Below are 22855 nucleotides of genomic sequence, written 5' to 3'. Positions count from 1 at the left end.
GAGAGAGAGAGAGAGAGAGTGAAAGAAAGAAAAACGTCCCCGCAGAGCCTTTCTGCCATCCTGGAGCGAGCGCGGGCCCCTGCAGCGTTGCCTGTGTAATTTTCCAGTGGTGGTGAATACAGGTATTAATAAAAGCCCCATGGGGAAGAGCACAGAATATAACCCTACATTTTCAGGCATTATGAAAGCACGCCCCCAGGGGTCCTCGGCTCAAATTTCTGAGATGCAGGCATTGTATTAAAAAAAAAAAGCGTAGCCCCGGGGGGGGGGAAGGGGGGGAGGGGGGAGGGGGGGAGGGCGAGAGAAAATCTGCTGAATTCAAAGCATTTCCAGGATCCTGGTGGGAGTCATTACTCCCACTGGAGGAGGACGACTCCCCCCCCCCCCCCCCACCCGCCCCACATCCCACACCCCTTCCTCCTTCCTCTCTTCAGCTCCCTCTCCTCCTTAACACACACACACACACACTCTCGCACTTTTTTTTTTTACCAAACATGTGTTGCTGACATGTTGACAGATTGCTCAGTGAGGTGTTTAGGTGCATGCAAACGGTGCGTCTGCCGAGACACAAGTTCCCTCCCACCCGCTCTAGCTCTCTCTCTCTCTCCTACTCCCTCGCTCCCTCCCTCCCTCTCCCGCTTCCTCCATTTCTCTCTGGCTCCAGATCTCCTTAGCTCCCTCCATCGGCAAACCTCTCAGCTCACCCAAAACTGCTCCTATCCATATTTCATAAAGAGGAATCTAGGCTGAGCAGGAGAGAGAGAGAGAGAGAGAGAGAGAGAGAGAGAGAGAGAGAGAGAGAGAGAGAGCAGGAGAGAGAGGGAGAGAGAGACAGCAGGAGAGAGAGAGAAAGACAGAGAGAGCGAGAGCAGGAGAAAGAGCGAGAACGAGAGAGAGAGGCAGAAAGAAGGGAAGAGCAGGAGGGGGGCAGAGGCGGGGGAGAAAAGGGAAAATAAAGGGAGACAAAGAGGGATCAAGGGAGGGGAGCGTGGGGAGAAGTGGATAGGGAAAGTCAGCGAGTGAAATAGAGCAACGCGGAGCGAGAGAGAGCACAGAGAGTGTGAGGGAGAGAAAAAGGATGCCAAAGAAAGAGAGAACTGCCATGAAAAATGAACCCTGTGATGAAAAATGACTTCACAACCACCCCTCTCGTCCGTACCACCTCCCTGCTCTCCCTCTCTCAGCATGCTGTGCCCCCTTTCACACACACACGCACACACACACACACACACAGCCCCCTTCCCCTCTGTTGGTGCCGGCCTCCCGCCTTCTCTCCCTAGAAAGCCTGAGCGGCAGCCAGCTGTGTGTGTGTGTGTGTGTGTGTGTGTGTGTGTGTGTGTGTGTGTGTGTGTGTGTGTGTGTGTGTGTGTGTGTGTGTGTGTGTGTGTGTGTGTGTGTGTGTATTCCGTGCCAAGGGCTTAGCGCAGGAATCTACAGGCCACCCCCGGTAGGCGGGTACAGACAGAGACAGAGAGACAGAGAACAAGAGACGGAGAGACGGACCGGGAGACCCAGACAGACAGACAGACAGGCTCAGAAAGGGAGAGAGAGAGAGAGAGAGAGAGAGAGAGAGAGAGAGAGAGAGAGAGAGAGAGAGAGAGAGAACGAAAGAGAGAACGAGAATGAGAGAGAGAATGAGAGAAGAGAGGAAGAATGGATTGAGAGATGGATGGTTTGACAAAGCGGGTAAAGAGGGCCAGAGAGGGCATTAGGGACGAGGTTGGGGATCACACAGTGTGTGTGTGTGTGTGTGTGTGTGTGTGTGTGTGTGTGTGTGTGTGTGTGTGTGTGTGTGTGTGTGTGTGTGTGTGTGTGTGTGTGTGTGTGTGTGTGTGTGTGGAATGGAGTGAAGGAGTGATTAAAACAAAGCGAGATATGAAAGAGAAACCAAAAGGGCCAAAAGGAAAGCATTGTGAACTGCAGGGGAAAACAGCAAGCCGTTGATTCAGTCAGTCGGAGACAGCTACTGGACCGCACGTGTGCATGTGCGTGCGCGCGCGTGTGTGTCTCCGTCCGTCCGTCCCCCTCCTCTCTGAAAGTGATCTGTGGGTTTAATAAGTGTCTCAACCTTACAGCACTCAGCTGCTACCCTGACGACAGACACACAAGTGTGTGTGTGTGCGTGTGGGTGTGTGTCCCCCTTCCTGTTTTTGTGTGTCTGTGTGCGTGCGTGTATGTATGCGTGCATGTGCGCATGTGTTCGATGTGTGAATTTGTGGACATTAAATGTGGAGGTTGTGTGCGACAGTGTGCGTGTGCGTGTGCATGTGTACGTGTGCGTGCTGTGGCACACCCCTTCCACCCACTTCTGCGCCCAGCTGCCCAGCTGTCCTCACCCTGGTCTCCTCTGAAAGTGACTCTCCATCTCACTCCTTCCTTTTCCCTGGATCAGTGTTTATGTCTTCTATCAGCGCCCAGCGGGTCTCCTACCCCACCCCACCCCCAATCGGGACACGCCCCCCCTCCCCTCCGGGGCCAGATAGACAGCCGCCACCAGCCAGCCCCCCCCTTCCCCACAGACCCCCCGTGGAGCACAGCTGCACAGGAAAGGTGGATGACAGGAAGTGGAGAAAAGAGAGAGTGTGAAAAGCAATCGGCGAGACCAAAAAAGGAGCAGAACATAATCCACAAAACCCACGCAATGCATGCAATCAATGAGCTCAGCTGGCTTACCTACACACACGGCCCTCCTCTGGACACACACACACACACCATAAACATCTACAATTACAGGTGGGTTAGTCGCTTATTGTTTGTCAGAGACAGATCCAGATTCCGCCCCCCATGGCTGGATGGAGAGCAACCTGACTCATAGTGTGTGTGTGTGTGTGTGTGTGTGTGTGTGTGTGTGTGTGTGTGTGTGTGTGTGTGTGTGTGTGTGTGTGTGTGTGTGTGCACGTGCTCGTGCATGTGTGGGGCCAATCAGGGCCAGAGAATGTTCTCCATTTGATCTGTAGGAGGGACGTCTCCCTGCTCCTCCTGTCCACTGGGAGTCCCTGCTCCACATTCTGACTCCTACTGAGACCTCCAGGCACGGCCCTCTGACAGACTCCCTCACTCTCTTGCTCACACACACGCTCACACACACACACACACACACACACGCACGCAAATCAAATGTAGAACAGCATACACTAAACGCCGCAGACACAGACACGAACACACTTCCTTGTATGTGCACGCTAAACCAAGAACACACACACACAAATCCCAAGTCACAGGGCAGACAAAGTTCAACATAAAAAATACAATACTGGGTTTTGTAAAAGTGGAGATTTTCACACCAGGGCAGGGTAGTGATTGGTCTACGTTATTGAGAGCTGGGTCAATCCGTTGCGCGCGCGTGCACACACACACACACACACACACACACACACACACACACACACACACACACACACACACACACACACACACACACACACACACACACACACACACACACACACACACACACACTTCTGCCAAGGATCATCATTCACCATCACAAATGATATGAGTCTGAACAGATGCGGTGTGTCCATGCAAGACTCCAACATTGATCAGTGCCAGTGCGTGTGTGTGCATGTGTACGTGTTTATAGGTCTAATTTCCCCTCACGTTAATGGGGCCTTCTGCTGAAGTGTCTCTGAATTACGCGGCTCTTCACTCGAGCACCTGGGACCCAGTCAACATTTGCTGCTAACCTGGGACCCATCACTGCAACAGTGAAATTAGCATGACAGCTAACCATGCCAATTCAGTGCCAATTGCATGCCATTTTGCATGCCGAGTTTCATTCTGATTCGGTACCGGGGCCTGATTGATTACATGTGTTCCTCTTTGTTTCATATGTATCAATACAATTGTTTTATGAAGAATATGATTCGATTTTTTGAATATTGAATAAAACGACACAAAATGGAATTCCGATTACAATAAATAAGCTCCACTAACCAATAATCATGGCAAGACCACACTCACCCACACCCTCCCTGCGCACGCACGTGTGTGTGTGTGTGTGTGTGTGTGTGTGTGTGTGTGTGTGTGTGTGTGTGTGTGTGTGTGTGTGTGTGTGTGTGTGTGTGTGTGTGGGGTCCCTGGGGTTTCCACTAGAGGAGATACAAATATTTTTTTACTCCATGTGTTTTAATTTAGCCTCTTTTCAGTAATAATGACAACGCCATGGTCTCCCCGCCAGCATTCCACGTATGTGTGTGGGATGCACCCATCGACACACAAACACATAAGAAAGCCTAAACACCACATCCCTTAACAAAAGCCTCGCTCTCGCCCCCTCCCTCTCCCTTACAAACACACACATATACACACACACGCACGCACACACACTGATAACGTACACACACACACATCCTGCCAGGCACTGGGATAACTCTGCAATCTCGGGCCGTACTCTCTCAGGGGAAAAACATGTTTTATCATTTCATTTTATTTCATTTCATTTGTCGCTCACCCCCCCATTGCCCCCCCCCCCATCGCTCACCCCTCCTCCCTCTGTCGATCTTGTTCTCTCCCTCTCTCTTTCTTTCTCTCCCTCTTGCTCAGTAACATGCAGCCTTCCCCTGACTGCTGAGCTCAAATCACAGGCCACATCCTGTGCACTGACAGCATCCCTCTGCGTGTGTGCGTGCGTGTGTGTGTGCGTGCGTCTGTGCGTGCGTGCGTGCATGCAACTGTCCACATATATAAAAAAAAACGGGCAAAGGAAAATGTATATTGTGGAAATATATAAAAGGAAAATACATTAGAGATCTTTTCCCTGCATCGTCCTAAAGTGCACTACATCACCACATTACAAAATGTCCATTAATTAATCTCATCTTTCTTATTTGAAGACCATACAAATCCCTCAAACTGGTGAGATTCTGTCAATAATGCCGAGCTGCAACCTGAGATCGATAGAGCAAGCGGTTAGAGGCTTGTGTTATACAACACACACACACACACACACACACACACACACACACCCCTGATCAGCCCCCCACACTTCCCTTTCTCTCTCGATGGCCCCTGTTCCTACATCCCCCTATCAAAGGTGAACACACGCGCTCATACACACGCTGTGTGTGTGTGTGTGTGTGTGTGTGTGTGTGTGTGTGTGTGTGTGTGTGTGTGTGTGTGTGTGTGTGTGTGTGTGTGTGTGTGTGTGTGTGTGTGTGTGTGTGTGTGTGTGTGTGTGGCAGGTTGGCTCGTTAAGTGAGCGTTTGGATTAATCTGTAGGAACCAGATGCCCCCGTCGTGTTTCTTTCAGCCCTTCCATTAATTACACTGCTACTAATAACAGCCAGTGTGTGTGTGTGTGTGTGTGTGTGTGTGTGTGTGTGTGTGTGTGTGTGTGTGTGTGTGTGTGTGTGTGTGTGTGTGTGTGTGTGTTCTTCAGGGACCATGTGGGTAAAACGGAGTTCAAGCGATAAAGGTGCAAGTGAACATTTTAGCAGAAGAAGAAACCAAAACAGCTCTGGCACCAAAACAAGAAGCCTTTGGTGCCATGTTGGATCCGTTTCTTGGTTGCAATTGGGTTGTTGTTTTTTTTACCCTAAATAAAAAAGGAAAAAATGTCCCACTGTCCCACAAGTCTCCTGCAACAAGTCATGTACCTGAACATTAGCATCCAACAAATATGTTACAACAGTAAAATTAATATTGTAAAATATAAACAAATCCAACTTGGAACATTTTAACATTCCATTCCAAGTTCCACAATTCAAACGGTAATGCGCCCCGTTACACCAAGTTGTTTGACTGAATATCAGAATAATTAAAATCATAACGAATACCCTGGTATTGTGTGGAGAAATTAGTCAATGTAAGAAAGGCACTGACATATCCATTAGCCCCTGAATAGTATTCGGACAAAAAGCCACCACTGGGGTAAAGCCACTGGCAGTATTTAGGTGATGCAGGCGTGGAGGCTTGGCCGTAAGAGTAATTATAATCACCAGTCTATTGTTGAGAAATGACAGCAGCTCTAAAAGGATACTGCTGGGCTAACTGCCTCCATCTACTCCACACATTTGACTCTCCCTAGCTATAGTTTCTGAATTCACATCAAATATACCTCAACGGTATAACTCAAATATACTTCAGTGATTGACCTCAATGTCTATACCTCAATGTATATAACTCAAATATTCCTCAGTGGTTGACCTCAATAAATATACCTTAATGTATACATCTCAAATATACCTCAAATATAACTCAATGACCTCAACCTCAATGAACACACCACAACGTATACGTCTCAATGCAATGTATACTTTAATGACTAAAACCTCAACGGATATACCTCAGTGTATATATCTCGGTGAATATAACCCACATATACCACTATGATCGCTGTTGGCATGCAGCTAGCGAGAGAGAGACGGGCAGAGAGAGAGAGAGAGACACAGCCAGCCAGCCAGCCAGCCAGCCAGCCACAGAGAGAGGACAGAGAGACGCTCTTACCGGCGGGGCAGTGGTGGGTCCTGTGCTCCGTGAGCTCCGCCAGGCACTCAAAGTCCTGCTGGCAGTTGTCGCAGGTGAAGATGGACTCGTCGTCCAGGTCGTCCTCCTGGTCCAGGTCGTTGGGCTCGTCGTGGTCCTCCTCGGGCAGCCCTCCCCTGCGACGCAGCTTGGCCTCCGCCTCCGCCTCGGCGGCGGGGACGTCTGGGGGGGGGGGGACAGGAGGGGTCAGCGTGAGACACAGCCGCACAGCGGGGAGCGCTCATGAGCCGCTGCGTCGACAGAATGTGAGGCTTTTGCTCGGGTGGAAAGCTAAAACGTATATTTGACACACTCTAAACAGTCTGTGTGCGTGTGTGTGTGTGTGTGTGTGTGTGTGTTTGTGTGTGTGTCACACTACATGGACATGATAGAAAGGGGGGGGGGGGGGGGGGGGGGGCAGAGAGAGAGACTGTAAATGCCCGATCCCCTGAGCTCCATTGCATCTCCATTTTCACACCTTATTATCACATTATGAACACTGAGACCACAGTACAACCGTCGCCGGCGACCAGGCCGAGTAGAATGGAACACCGAGTTAATGGTGTGATCGGAGAGAGAGGAGAGCAAGGGAGGAAGAAGGAGGTATAAAATATCTTATTGAGTGTGTGACAACATGACGCACCGCTGGCTAGTTCAGAGTGCAATCCGGCATCGTGAAAACAGTTCCCTAACATTAGCCCACCCATAACATGGCGTTGCATAATACATCCTACAGTCATCCAAAGGTCCAAATCAGAATACACAGAGGGTAGATGTGGTAGGTGTGCCAACATGGCCCATTTCAGAAATAATGAGCTCTATAGAGAGTGCAAAAGTACGGAGAAACCCAAATGGGTAAAAAATCATCATGAAGAAACCATGATTCATGGCAAGAGCCAGCCAACTTTTAACAAATATACCAAGACGATTGTTTTTCGTTCACCTATAACATACCAAAACTCCTGTACATTTTACATGTACAGGAGTAATCCAATACAACTAACGGTGAAACTAAATTTTGCATGAATTTTGTGACCTACTAGTGGTGACAAACAGTGGCTTGGTAGGGTGGAGATGCTGTGGTGGGGAAAGGGTGTGTGCGTGTGTGTGTGTGTGTGTAAAGAAGAGGAAGGATGGGATGGAGAGAGTGCTAGTAAGAGGGAGGAAATGGAGGAAGGAGAGTGGGAGGGCGTTGGCCATCTGTCCAGTGGTGAGAGCACCTTCTGGCCAGGGAGGGACTGGGTCCCAGAATGAACACACACACACACACACACACACACACACACACACACACACACACACACACACACACACACACACACACACACACACACACACACACACACACACACACACACACACACACACTTTTAACCTGATATCTCAATACGGGAAAGTTGTAAAAACGCATTATTAGTAACTCGATCATAATGACCAAGCAACTACTCCACTGTCATTTTCCTCACAACTAGAATAGTCTGAGAACATCATTGGAAAATACAGAAGAAAGCTGTAATCCATGCATCCATTCAGAAGCAGACAGGCATGCATAGAATAATAACATAGAATAACACAGCAATAAATGTGAATACCTGAATTTATGCATTTCACAATATATAGTTGCTCTACATCCGATGAATACATCTAATAGACCAAAATGCTGTGGTAAGAAACAAACCCGAGTGACTACAATCGCCACTAACACTATCAAGGCGCTTGCACACTACCCCGACAAATGCCAACAGCAGGCCAGGTGCCAGATCCGTTGGTGGTGTACGGCGGTTGTCGGATGAGCAACATTCTGTTAGTTGGTGTTGCCGTTTGTTTAGAGGCTTAGAGAAGATGACTGATGAAGGTTATGACTATTATCCAGTCAATTTAATCAACAATAATATATATATATATATATATATACATACATATATATACATACACACATACATATACACATACATACATATATATATATATGTGTGTGTGTGCCAGTGTGTACACAAGGGGTGCATCAATTAGTTTAGACCGTGATCCAGATGTAATAGTCGATACTTGCTAGACTATTGATTAATTAATGTTGACTTTTTCATTTGGATTTTTTTAAGAGTTTTGGTCTCATAGATAGACATGTGGGAGGCTTGTATTTGAAGACATAGTTAGATGTAAAATCAAGCAGAAACTTGGACACACACACACACACACACACACACACACACACACACACACACACACACACACACACACACACACACACACACACACACACACACACACACACACACACACACACACACACACACACACACACCAAGGTGCCCCTGATGCCAGAGGTGTGAGCAGAGCCAAGTTTGGCACATGCCAACACAACCTGCTGTCATAGCAACGGGGGGGGAGGAGTCATCAGAGACATATCATCATTCTCTTTCTTCTTCACCCTATTCCCGTTCTCTCGTGTGTTCGTCCCTCCACTACGTCCACTAGTGTCACCTCTCTTCCTGAACCCCTTTGTTTTCATTGCTTCTGTTTAATCACACAGACACACACACGACAGGTAACCTGTGTGCTGTCATTCTGATGTGTTATTCCCATCAAAAAGCCCCACCCCCCTCCATGGTGAAGGCCAGTCCTTCCATTTCCACGGCCGCCAAGGCCCGTTTGTCCCATGACTTATTCATGTGTATATTCTACTTGCATCTTCCTTCCTCTGAGAATGAATAAACACATTCTGCATCTATGTCCACAAAACCACATACTCCTCTCTGCCAATATTCTCATACACAAAAAACATACACACTATACTTACACACCATAAGACACGTGCGCAAAAGTGCAAAAGCCCGACAGCGGGAGTGGCCCCCCAAGAGAGTGTGTGTGTGTGTGTGTGTGTGTGTGTGTGTGTGTGTGTGTGTGTGTGTGTGTGTGTGTGTGTGTGTGTGTGTGTGTGTGTATTGATTGAACAGTGTGGTGAAGGTCCCTAGCAAGGAGTCTGAACGGCACCCTCCCTTGTGCAGACGAACACGTGCACACAGGCATGCTTGCCAGCTGGATAGGCAAGAGCCACACACACACACACACAGCTCTATAGAGGACCATTATCTCTGAGTAACAGACTGTCCCTATACTAGTAGTAATGGCACACACACACACACACACACACACACACACACACACACACACACACACACACACACACACACACACACACACACACACACACACACACACACACACACACACACACACACACCTAAAATTATGAATTAGAAGTAATGGAAAATACAATAGTTTCATCAAGGTAAAACATGAATTGTATATACCAAGTCGATACCAGTGTGGAGAGAACACCACATGGAGAGCTTTGTCTCGCCCTATCTGCCACCCGATATGGATTTGACATCAAAATGTCATTATGTTGCAGAGAGTCACTAACGGACTCCAGCTCTCCCCGATGCCTTCCTCAACGCTGGACTCCTAGTGTCTCCGGTGAGCTGCTTTAACTAGTGCTGCTAGCGCTGACGACTAGAAAGGTTGTGCTGTGCAGTCTCTCGCTCCACAGTGGCTCAGTGATATGCCATCACTGGTGTGTCACGTCGGTCCTTCACGTGCATCGTAGACACTCTTGACACATTGATATAAAGCACTTTGCTCGTTTGCATCCCCCACGAATGGTGAGGTCACTTTGCATATACTGTGTGTGTGTGTGTGTGTGTGTGTGTGTGTGTGTGTGTGTGTGTGTGTGTGTGTGTGTGTGTGTGTGTGTGTGTGTGTGTGTGTGTGTGTTAATTAGCAGAGTCCACAGTGCACAATGATGTGGCCTCGTCTAACTACACCTAGCTGGGACCCACTAATTAACGCTGGTTCAGTTTACAGAGGTAGTGTGTGTGTGGGTGTGTGTGTTTTTGTGTGCTATGTTTGATACTCTGAGCGTGATCAGTGTGCGTTTTCATAATGCACACTTTCAACATGCGTGCAAGAAGTTGTTCTTGCAGCCTCTCCATCAAGTCGTGTGTGTTTTTTTGTAAGCAGATTATTGAGATAATGAACAAGCAATGAGCTTGAGCAATGAGCTTTTGCTTCCCCTAAAGGGAAGCAAAAGAGGGACGCAGGAAGATCCCACAGGAATACACACTTAAAAATGTTAAAAAGAAAGCTGAGTGAGTCACTTGAAGAACCCACATTTTAAAAAGTACATTAATATTTGTTTTTCAAAAGGGCCTGCTGTGTGTGTTTACTTAATAACAGTATATGGTCAGATATAATAAAACCCTCTAGCATGTTATGGATTCACACTGTTCAACAATCCAATAAGTTACTCAAAGCATTGATAAATAGAAAGCAGATTTTTGGTAAAGACTTAAAAAACAGAAATTCTGTCAAGCGCTCAAACCTCTGGGTTTGAAGAACATTTAAAACGGGCAAACATGGGGGAGAGGAATTGATCCAAGTGTTGGAGGTGGCCAGTGGCCTGTCTGCTGCCATACTCCACCACACACACACTTCTGTCTGGCTTCCAGCAGCATGTTTAGAAACCAAACATTCTTCAACACAAGGCCCCTTTTCTCTTGACTGTGTCAAGCTTCGGATCGGGTCACACACACACACACACACACACACACACACACACACACACACACACACACACACACACACACACACACACACACACACACACACACACACACACACACACACACACACACACACACACACACAACGGGTCTACGGAACCCATCAATGCGTTCGCATTGCTAATATCCTTCAATAGGACCCGGGTACTGTTGAATATATAATTCCCTAGCTGGTCGTTTGCTTGAGGGTGGAACCAAAATATTTAAGGAGTGTGTCAAACAGGCGGGTTCCATCAGCTAAATTAGCATTTGTGTTGTTTGCTAATGCTTTTCCTAAAGGTGGTTTAACCCAACATGAACACAAGAGTGACAAAAGTGTCAGTTCAGACTATAGTCTATTGTTGAAGAAATCACATTCGGAGACATTGACAATTGAAGACAACTTGAACAGGAAGTGTACTTTTTCACCTTGACGGCCCACTTCCGTCCTTTGTGATTGTAACACAAATGTGTGTGCCGGTGTGCACAACACCTCCAACGGATCCTAATGATTAGAGAGGTACTCCAAGTACTCACAAATCAGAGCTTAACACTGCCCAGGTCTCTGGGATATGAGGGTGTTATTAAAGAAAGCATTGCAATTTACTCGGAAATGCGTCACATCCCCAGATACTGTGGCAAGCGATTTGAGAACAACATTGTCGCACAACGAGGAATACAATGGGGAAACTCAATCTGTGCGTATGTACATATGAGGTTAATCCAGGGAGCACATCTTGTTGGTTTGACAGTAGGTCGACAAGCCACCTGGACATGCACACAAGTGTGGAGATTGGAACTCATAGAACGAGTGGAAGCCCCAGCTTGCAAACACACGCACATGTACACACACACGCACACGCAAACGTGCACACGCACAGGTGCAGCTGGACAAGGAACCCTTAGCTTCACCATTGCTACCTCCGTCTGTTTCTGCTTCTCTGTGTGTGTGAGTCTTTATAACAGGAAGGCAAAGCGCCAGTCTGTCCCTCTAACCTTGCCACCAGACCGTGCATGCGTTTGTGTGTGAATGAGTGAGTGAATTAATAGGTGCGTGCGTCGGCGATGTGTTTTCACACATCGCCTGGGGTCTCCGGGGACGAGATATGCAGGAAAACACTCAGGGTCAGACGGCCCCCTGGTGGGGCCTAGCGAGGGGCCTGGGGAGCAGCACCCAGTGCAGTGGTGTCTGGAGGGGCCGGGTGATGTAAGCGCCCACCAACGTCATGGAAGTACAGGGGAAAGCAAAAACAACGCCGACAAGACGACAGCTGCGAACCGATGCCATCCTGTTTTGATCTTTAGCCACACAAACTGTATATACTGATTAAAACACTTAAGAATGGTGCGACCCGCACACACACACACGCACAGAGTTCAATTGTGCATCACGGACAAAACACAAAAACATACACACACACAGAAACTGTTTTCCTGCGGCAAGCCGTTGGGAAATTAAAACTATATTATGGATCTCCAGGGGTTAGAGAGAGAGAGAGAGAGAGAGAGAGAGAGAGAGAGAGAGAGAGAGAGAGAGAGAGAGAGAGAGAGAGAGAGAGAGAGAGAGAGAGAGAGAGAGAGAGAGAGAGAGAGAGAGAGAGAGAGAGAGAGAGAGACCAGTGTCCTGTTTTTCATTTGCCGTCCTGGTGATCATGAAGATATTACAGCGTGGGAGTGGAGCTGCCCCCCCCCCCCCCCGTTTCCCTCTCCCCCTCCACCCTGCCATCGTCCCTCTCTTTCTCTCTCGCTCTCTTTCTTCTGCCATCGTCCCTCTCTTTCTCTCTCGCTCTCTTTCTTCTGCCATCGTCCCTCTCTTTCTCTCTCGCTCTCTCTTTCTTCTGCCATCGTCCCTCTTTCTCTCTCGCTCTCTCTTTCTTCTGCCATCGTCCCTCTTTCTCTCTCGCTCTCTCTTTCTTCTGCCATCGTCCCTCTTTCTCTCTCGCTCTCTCTTTCTTCTGCCATTGTTCCTTAGGGAGGCAAGACAACAAACTGTAAAAAAAAAAAAAAAAAATCTTGCTCTCCCAGCCCAGAGATGGGTGGATGGATTGAAGTTAGAATAGATGGACGGATGACAATTGGGTCTGACTGTATGTGCTGTGCATTCAGTCACACACACACACACACACACACACACACACACACACACACACACACACACACACACACACACACACACACACACACACACACACACACACACACACACACACACACACACACAGTGAGTCATGATAATCGAATCGGTCTCAGTTTCTCGGTTTCCTCCTTGGAGATATGACAGCCTTTGTTCTCCCCCGTGACTAATAACCAGCACGCTGTGTGTGGGACTGGTCTGAGTCAGTGTGGTGTACAGTAGTGTGGCAAAGTGTGCAAATGTACCGAATATGCACACTTTACTAAACACCATACTAAACTAAACACACTACTGCCCCCCTTGTTGATAAGAGTTGAATGGGGAAATGGTATGAAAAAGTGACACACACACACACACACACACACACACACACACACACACACACACACACACCGGACCGGGAGGGCAGAGGGAGAGGCCCCTGGGTCAGGGGGTGGGGGGGGCAGCTGCGGCTCGCTCCCCTGTAGTTCAAAAGTCTCCCCCTTTCCACACAAGCGCCTCATCTATCGGGCTCCTCTGTAGGGGCCAGACGGACATGGGAACAGGAAGGAGAAGTCGGAGGAGGAGCTGTGTGTGTGTGTGTGTGCGTGCATGTGCGTGTGCGTGGCGGGTGGGGGGGTCTCCAAGGGTCTTTCCAAACGCAGCACGCCATTTACTTAGAAAGAGGGAGAGAGAGAGAGAGGGGATAGGTGCAGATCTAATAGTGTATTGGAAGTACGGCATTTCTCTCAGTTTCTCCTCCCTTTGTTTATGGCCAGCTCTGTCCTCACTGACACCATCTCCCAGGGACTCAAAGGAAGGAAGTGGTTTGTGTCTTTTTATATACTCAAATAAGACCAAAAGCACACACACACACACACACACACACACACACACACACACACACACACACACACACACACACACACACACACACACACACACACACACACACACACACACACACACAAAGATCTGAGTGGCTAAAGTGGAAGACAGATAAGGAGAACGCGACAGAGAGCGAAGGTGTTAATATATATATATCCACACTTTACAGAGCAGCTGACTAAGGAGTGCGTCCTATCACACACCAAGGCGTGCGTGTGTGATAGGCCAGAGGGGGGTGCGTGTGTGAGTGTGTGCTTAAACGTGTGTGTGTGTGTGTCTGCATATGTGTTTGCGTGTGTAAGCTCCTGGGGGGGTGGGGGTGCTGACTGAGGTCCTGGGGGGGCTCGGCAGAACTGCTGTGTATGTTAGATCCTGCAGGAAGCCAAGGTCCCAAGACACACACACACACACACACACACACACACACACACACACACACACACACACACACACACACACACACACACACACACACACACACACACACACACACACACACACACACACACACACACACCGCCCCCGGAGGAGGGTTCACACAGTGCTAAGGAAGGGAGGTGGGGTGTGGAAGGGCTGAGGGGAGTGTGTGTTCCTACACACACACACACACACGGACACGCACACACAGATTTTCCTATGCCTCCTTCCCTGAAGAACCGAACCATGGAGGAGAAAAGGGAAAGGTAGGAGAGAAACACAGAGAACAAGAGAGAGACAGAAAGAGAGCAACCCAGCTGGAGGAAAAAGAGAGAGTGAAATAGAGACAGGGAGAGAGAGAGAGAGAGACAGAGAGCGTACCGAGCATTTACCCCCTATTCAGCAGTATGTGTTGGGGTCTCTGAAGGCCTCCAGTCAGTAGCTGGGCTGTGTTAAGTGTGCCCTGAAAGACTGCAAGCCTGAGCTCCACAAGTAGCCTTTCATGACACTACTGCACTAATCCTGTACCGACTAGATACGACTGTCGCCGCTAAACGAAGAGGGCGCCGTGCCAGTACAGAGTACGCGCTCTCGGGTCCTTTCTGATATGCAGAAGGCCATGAACTTTGTGAGCCAAGCGCGGGAGTTGTTCACTCTCGGTCAATACCGAAGCCTACCTCACGCTCCGCTCTCATTTCGTAATAGACATCCTGAAACAACCCGATGTAAACCATATGGAATTCATGTTTAAAACAGCTTGTGCGTGCGTGCGTGCGTGCGTGTGTGAGCACACTACCTGTCTGGACATTCGATTCATCCCAGGTTCCCCCACACTCGGAAGACTCTCCATCTTCCACTGCTGGGGAGAGAGAGAGAGACAGACGGACAGACAGAGAAACAGGCAGAGGTTTAATAGCAGCGTAAGCATGAAAGGACAGTGTTATTTTCTCCACTGTGCCTTCGGGGTCAAGGCACAGTTGGAGCCAGGGTTTAACCCAAGAAGTCTTTTTGGACGTGTGTTTACAGGGATGTGTCAAAACAGCTATTTTTTTTATGCTCATCCAAATCTGGGTCTGAGCAAATACCAGGGTCGGCATGGTGACAGAGGAGTCATGTCTTAGCTATGGGCCGGACTGACTCAGACAGAGTATCGATGTTTTCTCTTGAAAAACAGCGATCTTATGAGTACTGGTGTAAGCCTGGGCAGGATAAGACCTAACTCACTAACACTATCCTTTTTGCACTGTAGTTTGCTGTCCAGAAAATATAAATGTTTCCACTTTTAATAAGGAATGTTATGTTCTGTAATCTGGAAATGGTCAACAGGCAAGTAACGAAAAACAAACTTTCTTCAGAAACAAACAAACAGGAGATCAAAGCTGGAATGTGTGACTTCCTGGGTATAAGAGGAAGTAGGAAGTAGAGCTGGCACATAAACAGGAAAAGGATAGAGTAGCCACACAAAGGGGCTTCCTGTCACCTCGCTCTTCCTCACCAAAAAGTAGGGTATTTCCTGTTACATCACACACACACACACACACACACACACACACACACACACACACACACACACACACACACACACACACACACACACACACACACACACACACACACACACACACACACACACACACACACTATCTGTATCAGCCTTCAGCCTTACTGAAAAATCAACACCCTCTTCCTAAAGGGCCTCATTGCTCAACAAGGAGTTGTGTATCAGTGGGCTCTTCCTGTAGAGAGACCAAACACCTTCGGTCAGCCTTGCCTTATTCCAGTCTAACTGAAAGAAAAAGGCCTGCACCGTTTCCGTTGAATTCAAAGTCCATTTGTTTCTGGAAATGGCCAATGACCATTTGTCCTATTGAACCATTTCCACATAGTTTATCCCCTGAAGACTTCAACTTGAAAATATTGCAATATTTATATTCACCATGTTTAAAGAGTGGATTTTGCTTAGACATACTGTATTTAAAATTGTGTTAAGGCTTGTGTGTAAAAAATGCAAGTCAGGTGTTTATATTCACTTTCTTTCCCCTGTAAAATTATAACTCTTACTCTTAAGAAATAATCAGGGTTTTATTATTCCAAGCTACACCAAATATTTAAGCAGAGTGGGTACATGAGCTAGCTCTGATAAATACAACTGTGGAGAATTCAGCAGGAGCCGCGTTGAAGCATGACTTCATATTGGTTTGAGCCAAGAGAAACTGCAGGCAGGTTTAGCCGACAAATCCAAGAGGATTCATTGCACACAGGCATTCATTGCCCGCCCGCCCGCCCGCCAACCCACCAACCCACCCACCAACCCACCCACCCACACACGTTTCCCATAGTCCCATCTTTGCTCTAGCTCTTCCAGTACATGTTACCATAAGTCTATGTTTAATAATTTATGTTGTATAAGAATGGCCTGAAGGTGGACTTGAAAGCTAAAAAAAGAAGAAGAGGAACTCTACCTCTGGGCCAGCACTCTCCATATGTACGTTGTGTTTCATTCATAAATCCAATTGAACAGTACAGGAGACCGACCCAGAGTAAGAACAAGTCTGTCCAATTTGATAAATGTTTAATCACGTGTCACCAATCACATCCAGGACAAACACCTCTGTGGTCGAGTAATAGCTTGTCATTAATATCGGCTGCCAGGTTTCTTTCTGTGGCTAAATCCACCTTGGACTCAACAGCCATCAATCTTAACCTGAACTTTAAGCTGGGGTTTCTGGTTATAACCAATGTTTATGCTTGAGTCTTCACATTTGGCTGAATTATATATCCATTTGGGAGAATAATGATACATGTTGATCGGGGGACAACGTGACCTTGCCTTGAATGTGAATGATGCATAGGTCTAAATCCTTACTGAAGCGGTATCCCTATCCCACAATGTGTTAGTGCCCAGCTCCTCTGTGTCTTCACACACTTATCACAGGTGAAAATCATTTTCCAACGGGTTTATCACCCATTGCACTTGGAAATTGCTTCAGACGTACGGGAACAAAATTACTACCACCTCCTATTCATTCAATTATGGAATATATGATCTAATTAATCTATAAAACCACACATTATTCACTCAATACACCCTTTTATACATATTTACCAAATATATTCCAGAGAAACTAGAGATACATTTCTGATTCATCAGTGAGTCTAAAATCAAGTTGGAGCCCTACAACTGATGTGGCGTCACAAACGTATGACTCAAAAATAGCTGTGTGCTCACCATAGAAAATACACAAGTTGCTTTCACACACACACACACACACAATATTATACAACCACCTCAAAGTTTAAAGGACAAAGCTGGTCTGATTCAAAAGGCAGATATCGAGATCTCCAAAGAGACCGAAAATGTTTCCATGCATTCATAGTTGCTTGGGCAGATTTGTAAAATGTTTAGCTAGTTCTGTAGTCAACTAGTAGAGCTAGCCATTTATAACAGCCCAGTTCCACCTTCCGATTCCACCCCTGATGAGACCACTGGGAGTTCAGAGTGTGGGGAATACACTGTGTTTCATTAGCCAAGCACACACAGCTTTATTTAGATTCCCACATCCTCTCGCTCGCTCTCTCTCATCACCCCCCTGCCCGGGAGACACACACCGCTACTGTGAACCCTGGGCACAACAGTGTGTGTGTGTGTGTGTGTGTGTGTGTGTGTGTGTGTGTGTGTGTGTGTGTGTGTGTGTGTGTGTGTGTGTGTCCAAGGACATAACGTGACATGATGAACAGCATTATATTCTCATTCCCTTAATCTTATCCTCCACCTCGATTGGATTCTATTAAGACAACCGTTCCTTCCGTCATTCATACATTCTTTAACATCCTCCCCGTTATTTAACAGGTCATGTGTTCTATTTCTAAGAGTCGGCTTCGCGCCTTAGTCTATTTAAAAGTTGAGAACAAACCAGTCCCACGGGAGCACCTGCACACATACACACACACACACACACACACACACACACACACCTACATGGATGTGCACATACACACTCTGCCTCCCTGTCTGTTTAGCATAATGTATTCCTAGATTACAGATATTCCTTTGTATTTTCATTTGTTTGCCGCTGACAGATTAGTAGTGTCAAAATTATGTTACGCAATCTTTCTGCCACATTGTCGCTTTCTTCTCTCTCACACACAAACACACCACAAGTAAACATGGACAAAATACCTGCTTGTTAAATAAAGTAATCAACACACACAACAAGTTCTGGACCCACCTTGATGTTGTGTATAAGAATGCGTGTGTGTGAGTGTGTGCGCGTGTGCATGTGTGTGTGTGACTAGCCATCTAATTAAGTCCTTGACAAAAGGCTCTGCCCCTCTCCCTATGGACACTATTAGTGTGTATGTGTGCCTGTGAATTGTGTGTGTGTGTGTGTGTGTGTGTGTGTGTGTGTGTGTGTGTGTGTGTGTGTGTGTGTGTGTGTGTGTTATGTTTGTGAGAGAAAAAAATAAAGGAAGAAAGAGAAAAATATACTGTGTGTGTGTGTGTGTGTGTGTGTGTGTGTGTGTGTGTGTGTGTGTGTGTGTGTGTGTGTGTGTGTGTGTGTGTGTGTGTGGAGCATCTCTAGCAGCATGGGGCATGCTTTGGTGCACACACAATAAACAGCATACAACATTATCCCTTGTGCACGCACACGCATGAATGCTTACAGGCCGTAAAAAAAGATATACTGTACGATCAAAAAATAATAATAAAGAGTACAATGGCTGCTTAACCGTTACACAGAACATTTCACTACCACACAACAAACACACAAAGCTTCCCCACAAACACATTGAATCTACAAAAAGCTCCCTAATAGGGACACATGTATGCACTAATAAGCAGTTTGCTTATTTGACCAATTTGATGTACTCGCATGATTCTTGCAATTATGGGTTGCATCTTCATGGTTGAACGCAATGATTGTTAGCTGCTTTGGACAAAAGCATCAGCTTAATAAATGTAATTTCATATTCAATTATTTTTGGTTTTATGTGAATAAAAAAACTCATCTGGGCGTCATGATTTTAATTGATAGTGCTGTTTGACATCAAAGTTGTAGCATCAAGCGTAATGTGTACTTTCATCGGTTGAGTCATTTTATATTTGATTATTTTCCCGTTAAGGATGTCCACATCTACCATGAGCACACTTTGTAATTAACTATGGACAACCTGACCTTACCAAGAACTTTACCAAAATCTAAATAAAAAGTATCAAATTAAATTAAATCACCTCAAAGATGCACATAATAATATATTTAATCTATTTACACTAGTGGTTTACACAAAAAAAACAATGTTTTTTCACTTTAGATGATTTGAGAAATGTTTGATGTGCAATAGCATACCAACCTCCCATTCCAGTCTATACATCCACACTTTGGATTGTTCTTTGGTGCAGAGAATGCATTTTGCAGAGAGTGGGAGGAGACAACGAGGCAATGCAGGCACTCACTAATCTCCTGCATTTCAAAATCTGTATTTTTCATACATATAGTTTGCAATAAAAAATAAATGTCCACATCTAGCACCCTTCTCTATCTCATGCCTCATGTTTTTTTTACACACACACACACACACACACACACACACACACACACACACACACACACACACACACACACACACACACACACACACACACACACACACACACACACACACACACACACACACACACACACACACACACACACACCTAGTCCCAAGGGGGACTTGAGTGCTGCCATTCCTAGATTCCCTTCGATGAGCGGGTCACTGTGTCCAATCCTGCGCTGGCAGGAAGGCACAAGAAGGCGGGACATAGGCAGGGCAGCATGTGATAGGCAGGCTCTCTGTCCTGTAGGGGCAGCATGATTGACAGCTGGAGCTGGACAAAGAGAGCGCAAATGTCCCAAACACTAGCCATCTTTATTAATATCTTCACCAAACAAAAATGTAAAAAAATTCAATGCATACATTCGCTTCTACTTACTGTAGTCTGCTGTCTGCCAATTTAATTCAATTCTCGCAAATCACACAAACACACCAAAAATCCCCCACTTCCATCTATTTCCAGAGGGAGTCTCTCATTGGCTGCCCTCCCTGTCCCTCAGGAACGCCACTGCGGCACTACTGGCTAAGAGCTGATGCCAATCTCTACCCACAGCCCACCCCATGGGGGTGCCTAACTTCAATGGGCTGTCCACACACACACACACACAAATATGTATATATATGTATAGTCAGGGGACAGGGACAGAAGCTGATTAACCAAATACTTTTATCAGCAGGAAAAACCGTGCTCTCTGTCGGCCTGGCTTCTGAACAAAACAGCCTTAAAATTCCACAAACAAACATGCGCGCTCACACACACACACACACTTTTTCTAGTCCCTAGACAAGCATTGTGCTTTTGGCCAGTGGCTTTGTGCTCTGTGTGTGTGTGTGTGTGTGTGTGTGTGTGTGTGTGTGTGTGTGTGTGTGTGTGTGTGTGTGTGTGTGTGTGTGTGTGTGTGTGTGTGTGTGTGTGTGTGTGTGTGTGTGTGTGGGGGGGACAGAAGAAGCAGAGGGCTTAGACGGATGGCAGCGGGAGGAAGAACATCAACAGCGGCCGTAGAGCCTGGCGGACAAGCTCCATCGCTCCATCGCTTCCCCGATCTCGCTCTCTCTCTCTCTCTCTCTCTCTATTTCTCTCTCTCTCCTCCCCCTCCTCCCTTTCTCATTGCCAGAGGGAGAGCGCAGAGAGAGCTGACCCTCCCTCCACACGCCTTTATCTCAGTCGACGCTTCTCAACCCTCTCCATATCTTCCTGGGCCCCTGTCTCTGCATCGCTCCTCCCCCCCCCCCATACCATACCCCCTGTGCCAGACTATATCCTGAGAATCATCTGTTCTATTTATTTTCAATCTCTTCTCTTTTCCACATCACTCAATAGTGAGATCCTGATTGATGCGTCCGTCTCCAGACTGCTCAGTCCCTGTCTAGATCTAATTCTTCACACTTAAGAAAGCCTCCACAGAGCCCCCGTGAAGTCAACACCACACATTTGTTGTGTGATGGTGCACCAACCAGTTGTTCGGAACGGCCATGAATGATCCTAAATGAAAGGTCTTGTGGTCATCAGGTTCAAAAAGGGGGTGTCGTACATCAAGGGGGCAGGTCAAGATGTCCACCCAGAGCGTCAATACACTTTCTTAACTGAACATTGTTGAAGGCGTGGTCTGTGCTCATGTGTCATGTGAACTCTGTGTTTTAAGGAAACTCATTTATGTTCACTCCAAAGACATAATTGCAGTGATTCGCAAGCTCCCTCATCTGGACGGCAGCATCTCTCCACATCCATCCACTAGGGCTCTCGTGCTTAACAAGAAGAACCAAGTGCAGAATAATGGCGGACCGATTGTCTCCAAAGGTAACCACACTGCAACACACAAACACAAGCATGCTGTGTTTATGCGCGTTTGCCTCTCCTCGCATGACAAACACCGGGAGAGGAGAGGACAGGGCGGTACCTGTGGTGAAGTGGGGAGAGGTAAGAGGAGAGCACAGGGACAGCAGGTAGGCCTGCCATAAAAAAATAATAATAATCGGTGAGCACACCACCAGAGAAAAGGAGAGAGAGAGAGTGAAAGTGAAAGCGGAAGAAAAGTATTCCTCTGGAGTGGTTCCACTCCGGGGAAGGTTCCAGAAATAACTGAACTAAAAGTTCCCCCAGCACCCTGCACTCACCACTACAGACTGGGGCGCGCACGCTTATCACACACACACACACACACACACACACACACAATAAGACAAGGCACCAGGAGTTCACTTAAAGCAGCTAAAAGCAGAGAGGAAGACATTTGTTGTATTTGTCATTAAAAGGTGTACACACACACACACACACACACACACACACACACACACACACACACACACACACACACACACACACACACACACACACACACACACACACACACACACACACACACACACACACACACACACTTAAATGTTCATGGTGAAAGCCAACTAGCAGACTTTTGGCTGGTGGTGGGGCATGATTGCCTTCTCTTTTAGTACAGGCTTGGGAGTGATTTTAGACTGGAGACTCCAATTTCACACCAAGGCATTATTTAGCTTGATACAAACTTGATTAGGGGGAGAGAGAGAGAGAGCTTTGTGTCATGATGAATTACTGGCGGACAGATTGACAAAGTAAGTTAATCTCTTTTGGGAGTAACACACACACACACACACAAACACAAACACTTTTTCTAGTCCCTAGATGACAGCATGGCTAGTTTTGTTTGTTTTGTGTGAGCTCACTTGTCACCCAGGGTCTTATCCCAAACCCAGACAGAGGCAGCCCAAGAGCAATGGTCCACTGGGTAAAGAGAGGTTG

The 22855-nt window shown here is 47.0% G+C and overlaps 1 pseudogene across 1 annotated transcript in view; it reads right to left on the bottom strand.

Annotated features, from left to right (window-relative positions):
• The window catches only part of LOC311357832, a 43360-nt pseudogene extending 34226 nt beyond the window's left edge, over positions 1 to 9134 (bottom strand). Inside the window, exons 1-2 of the transcript in view lie at positions 9062 to 9134; positions 6448 to 6648 (exon numbers count right to left, since the gene is read on the bottom strand). The product of the transcript in view is annotated as an uncharacterized misc_RNA (transcript). The remainder of the gene's footprint in view (positions 1 to 6447; positions 6649 to 9061) is intronic.
• Positions 9135 to 22855: the final 13721 nt, after the last annotated feature.

This window comes from Micromesistius poutassou (genome assembly GCF_964030765.1).
Source record: "Micromesistius poutassou genome assembly, chromosome: 13".
Taxonomy (NCBI): domain Eukaryota; kingdom Metazoa; phylum Chordata; class Actinopteri; order Gadiformes; family Gadidae; genus Micromesistius; species Micromesistius poutassou.
Note: the sequence above shows the minus strand (reverse complement) of the source record. Positions and strands in the feature narration are given on the sequence as shown.